The sequence below is a fragment of the Salvelinus sp. IW2-2015 genome, unplaced genomic scaffold (assembly GCF_002910315.2).
Source record: "Salvelinus sp. IW2-2015 unplaced genomic scaffold, ASM291031v2 Un_scaffold1716, whole genome shotgun sequence".
Lineage (NCBI taxonomy): Eukaryota > Metazoa > Chordata > Actinopteri > Salmoniformes > Salmonidae > Salvelinus > Salvelinus sp. IW2-2015.
In genome coordinates this window covers 198,248-203,867 of record NW_019943104.1, presented here as the reverse complement: position 1 = coordinate 203,867, position 5,620 = coordinate 198,248, and the positions used below count along the sequence as shown (strand labels likewise).

At 42.0% G+C, this 5,620-nt stretch overlaps 1 long non-coding RNA gene across 1 annotated transcript; it reads left to right on the top strand.

Annotated features, from left to right (window-relative positions):
• The first annotated feature begins 1,625 nt into the window (after positions 1–1,625).
• Positions 1,626–3,905, top strand: LOC139024625 (uncharacterized). The gene is made up of 2 exons (XR_011475960.1): positions 1,626–2,010; positions 3,821–3,905. It is a non-coding gene; the product is annotated as an uncharacterized lncRNA (long non-coding RNA).
• Positions 3,906–5,620: the final 1,715 nt, after the last annotated feature.

Below are 5,620 nucleotides of genomic sequence, written 5' to 3'. Positions count from 1 at the left end.
GCTACTACGGGTGACCATAATGTTAAGTTACTACGGTGACCATAGGTTAAGTTACTACGGTGACCATAGGTTAGTTACTACGGTGACCATAGGTTAGGTTACTACGGTGACCTAGTTAGGTTACTAGCGGTGACCATAGGTTGGGCTACTACGGTGACCATAGGTTGGGCTACTACGGTGACCATAGTTTGGGCTACTACGGTGACCATAGGTTGGGCTACTACGGTGACCATAGGTTGGGCTACTAGGGTGACCATAGTTAGGTCTACTACGGTGACCATAGGTTGGGCTACTACGGTGACCATAGGTTGGGCTACTACGGTGACCATAGGTTGGGCTACTACGGTGACCATAGGTTGGGCTACTACGGTGACCATAGGTTAGGTTACTACGGTGACCATAGGTTGGGCTACTACGGTGACCATAGGTTAGGTTACTACGGTGACCATAGGTTAGGTTACTACGGTGACCATAGGTTAGGTTACTACGGTGACCATAGGTTAGGTTACTACGGTGACCATAGGTTGGGCTACTACGGTGACCATATGTTAGGTTACTACGGTGACCATAGGTTAGGTTACTACGGTGACCATAGGTTGGGCTACTACGGTGACCATAGGTTGGGCACTACGGTGACCATAGGTTGGGCTACTACGGTGACCATATGTTAAGTTACTACGGTGACCATAGGTTAAGTTACTACGGTGACCATAGGTTAGGTTACTACGGTGACCATAGGTTGGGCTACTACGGTGACCATAGTTGGGCTACTACGGTGACCATAGGTTAGGTTACTACGGTGACCATAGGTTGGGCTACTACGGTGACCATAGTTAGGTTACTATGTGACCATAGGTTGGGCTACAATGGTGACCATAGGTTAAGTTACTATGGTGACCATAGGTTAGGTTACTATGGTGACCATAGGTTAGGTTACCACGGTGACCATAGGTTGGGCTACAATGGTGACCATAGGTTAGGTTAACTACGGTGACCATGGTTAGGTTACCACGGTGACCATAGGTTAGGTTACCACGGTGACCATAAGGTTGGGCTTAGGTTGGGCTCACCCCCTATTACCAGCCTGTTCAACCTCTCCTTCGTATCATCTGAGATCCCCAAGGATTGGAAAGCTGCCGCTGGCACTCCCAGGAATCCCAGTTCCACAATAAATGTTTGTTTTGTTCGATAATTTATGTCCAAATACCTCTTTTTTGTTTGCGCGTTTAGTACAGTAATCCAAAATGCACCAGGTGTGAGCACTAGGTCCAGACGAAAAGTCAGAAAGTTCCATTACAGTTCGTAGAAACATGTCAAATGATGTATAGAATCAATCTTTAGGATGTTTTTATCATAAATCTTCAATAATATTCCAAACGGACAGTTCCTTGGTCTTTAGAAATGAGACAGAACGTAGCTCGCTCTCACTGCGCATGCGTGACTTAGCTGAAGGCATTCTGCCAGACCCCTTAGTCAAACAGCTCTTATTCGCTCCCCCTTCACAGTAGAAGCCTAAAACAAGGTTCTAAAGACTGCTAACATCTAGTGGAAGCCTTAGGAAGTGCAATGTGACCCCATTTACACTTTATATTCGAAAGGCAATGACTTGAAAAACTACAAAACCTCAGATTTCCTACTTCCTGGTTGGATTTTTTCTCAGGTTTTGCCTGCCATATGAGTTCTGTTATACTCACAGACAACATTCAAAGAGTTTTAGAAACTTCAGAGTGGTTTCTATCCAAACCTACTAATTATATGCATATTCTAGCCTTTGGGCCTGAGTAGCAAGCAGTTTACTCTAGGCACCTTGTTCATCCAAGCTACTCAATACTGCCCCCCTGTCCCAAATAAGTTTTAAACCAATGGTATGTGGTTTGTTTGGTTTTAATGTTTAATACAATGCTGTTTAACAAAGATCTGAACAGTTTAACAGTTGTTCTGTTGATCTTCTCAGTTCCTTGTATCACTCTGAGCTGCGCTGTGTGATCGTCAGCGTTGGAAAGACAAGCGGTGGGTACAGTTTCACTACAGCATGAGGTTAACTTCTTTGGGCTGCAAGCCCGACGTCGGTACACTTATGACAACAGCCAGCTCAAGTGCAGGGCGTGAAATTCAAAATATATTTTTTAGAAATATTTAACTTTCACACATTAACAAGTCCAATACAGCATTTGAAAGATAAACATCTTGTGAATCCAGCCAACATGTCCGATTTTTAAAATGTTTTACAGCAAAAACACCACGTATATTTATGTTAGCTCACCACCAAATACAAAAAAGGACAGACATTTTTCACAGCACAGGTAGCATGCACAAAACCAACKTAACTAACCAAGAWKCAACCAAACTAACCAAGAAACAACTTCATCAGATGACAGTCRTATAACATGTTARACAATAAATCTATGTTTTGTTCGAAAAATMTGCATATTTGAGGTATAAATCAGTTTTACATTGCAGCTACCATCACAGCTACCGTCAGAAATAGCACCGAAGCAGCCAGAGTAATTACAGACACCAACGTCAAATACCTAAATACTCATCATAAAACATTTCTGAAAAATACATGGTGTACAGCAAATGAAAGACAGGCATCTTGTGATTCCACCCAATATTTCCGATTTATTAAGTGTTTTACAGCGAAAACACAATATAGCATTATATTAGCTTACCACAATAGCCAGAAACCATTTACCAGCAGCGAAAGTTAGCGATCGTAACAAACAGCAAAAGATATATAATTTTTGACTAACCTTGATAAGCTTCATAAGCTTCATCAGATGACAGTCCTATAACATCAGGTTATACATACACTTATGTTTTGTTCGAAAATTTGCATATTAGTTATTAGTTAAAATTTGCATATTAGTTATAGCGAGAGAGTGCCCAAAATCTGGGGCCAAACTACTAGTACAACATGTTCGACAGATATATGAAATAGCAACATAAAATGGGTCCTACTTTTGATGAGCTTCCATCAGAATGTTGTACAAGGGGTCCTTTGTCCAGAACAATCGTTGTTTGGTTTTAGAACGTCCTTTTTCCCTCTTGAATTAGCAACCACACTAGCCAAGTGGCGCGAAGCTCTCCTTCCTGAACAAAGGCACACAACGCAACACGCCTAACGTCCCAAATAAATTTCAATAATCTAAAAAAACTATATTGAAAAAACATACTTTACGATGATATTGTCACATTTATCAAATAAAATCAAAGCCGGAGATAGTAGCCGTCTATAACGACAGCTTTCCAGAAGGCAATACCAGGTCCCTTCTCGCGCGTTCCAGAAAACAGGAAATGGGTGACACGTAATGCCAAGAGCATTTATTCCACCTCAGACCAAGATAAACATTCCATTTCTTCTCTCACTGCCTCTTGACATCTAGTGGAAGGTGTATGACGTACATGTATACTAATACGTATCGTGCCCATTTATAGGCAGGCCCTAGAACAGAGCATCGTTTTCAGACTTTCCACTTCCTGGTCAGGAAGTTTGCTGCCAAATGAGTTCTGTTTTACTCACAGATATAATTCAAACGGTTTAAGAAACTAGAGAGGGTTTTCTATCCAATAGTAATAATAATATGCATATTGTACGAGCAAGAATTGAGTACGAGGCCGTTTGAAATGGGCACCTTTTATCAGAGCTACTCAATACTGCCCCTGCAGCCCAAACAAGTTAATGATCCCCTTTCTGGTTTTCTGCTAGTCTCACTGTTACTTACAGATGCAAGTTGAAATGTACGTTTGAGACAATTACCAACCAATCAACACATCTCTGTCTGTCTGTCTTATTTGTTTGTCTGTCTTTGTGCTACAGCCATCATAACCACAGCGGAACCAACAACCTCCCCTCCTCTGACAATAAACCTCCCGACCACAGAGGAACCAACAACCTCTCCTCCTCTGACAATAAACCTCACAGCCACAGAGGAACCAACAACCTCTCCTCCTCTGACAATAAACCTCACAACCACAGAGGAACCAACAACCTCACGAGAGAGATAGTCCAATGTCAATTCTCCTCAAGTTCATTCTTCTTTATGCTCCATGTGTGCATGTGAAAGTGAAACTTCTTCTGAGTGTGTGTGTGGGTGTATCAAGTGGTCTCCCTACCCGTGTCCTCTGTCACTAAAATGTCACAGAAACCTGAGCCTCAACCAACACTATTCTTGACACAGGAAAGAACCTCAGTCTACCTCTGTACATTACCAAACAGGAAGAACCTCAGTCTACCTTTGTACATCCAAACAGGAAGCTCAGTCTACCTCGTACATTACCAAACAGTAAAGAACCTCAGTCTACCACGTACATTACCAACGGGAAAGACCTCTAGTCTACCTCTGTACATTATCAACAGGAAAGAACCTCAGTCCCTTGTACATTACCAACAGGAAAGAACCTCAGTCTACCTCTGTACATTACCAAACAGGAAAGAAACCTCAGTTACCTCTGTACTATTACCAAACAGGAAAGAACCTCATCTACCTCTGTACATTACCAAACAGAAAGAACCTCAGTCTACCTCTGTACATTACCAAACAGGAAAGAACTCAGTCTACCTCTGTCATTACCAAACAGGAAGAACCTCAGTCTACCTCTGTACATTACCAAACAGGAAAGAACCTCAGTCCTACCTCTGTACATTACCAAACAGGAAGCGAACCTCAGTTTACCTCTGTAGTTACCAAACAGGAAGAACCTCGTTATTACGCTTACATTACCAAACAGGAAAGAACCTGTCTACCTCGTACATTACCAAACAGGAAAGAACCTCAGTTACTCTGTACATTACAAACGTATTTATGTTCTATTCTTCTTGTAGACATAATCATTTACTTTTGTCATTCAACTAACATCCAGTAAGACGTAGCGTCAGTTCATTCAACTATCTTGGCAACCAGAAAAAATCATAATTTATGTTACGTGCGTCTGTCACGAGAGATTAGTACAAATCAACCATATTCAGTCATTATAAGGAACCACTTTTTTCTTAAAATAACTTCTGCAGAATCAGAACAGGAGAGAAAGACAAGTAGGAGTGAAGAAGTTGATCTGATTCCTGTCCTCCCTCAGCTGATCTCATGAGTGGCTCTCAGGCGTAGCGTGAAGTCCCCTGGCAGCCCTCCTCTGATCAGTTCCCACGGAGCTGGAAACACAACACACACAGTGATTATCAGGTAGAGCTGAGGAGAAACCTGTCTGATCTGACAGTGACACTGACCTGCTGTAACACCTCGTTTCTGATGTAATCATCTGTTAGTTGGATCAGAGAAGACAGTTTTATCCTCAGCACGACAACGTATCCTGTGGAAACAGTTAGTCCACATTATTACAAAACACACACACAAATATTTTTTTTAATTTGAACAAAAGTAATATTTGTGTACTTACTAGGCCACTGCTTTTTTGTGTACTGTCCACAATATGGGGTTGTGAGATCGTGTCTGGTTTGTACTTAAAATTGTGGTAGTTGTTGGTCCTTGTGGTAGTTGTGGGTCGTATGTTATGACATTGTGGTGTGTGGTTGTGAGTTTCAGTAGTGTTTGGGGTGGCTAGTTTGAGAGGCGTGCGGTGCAGATTGTGTGGATCGTGGCGGTTTGTCCAGAGGAGCAGGAAG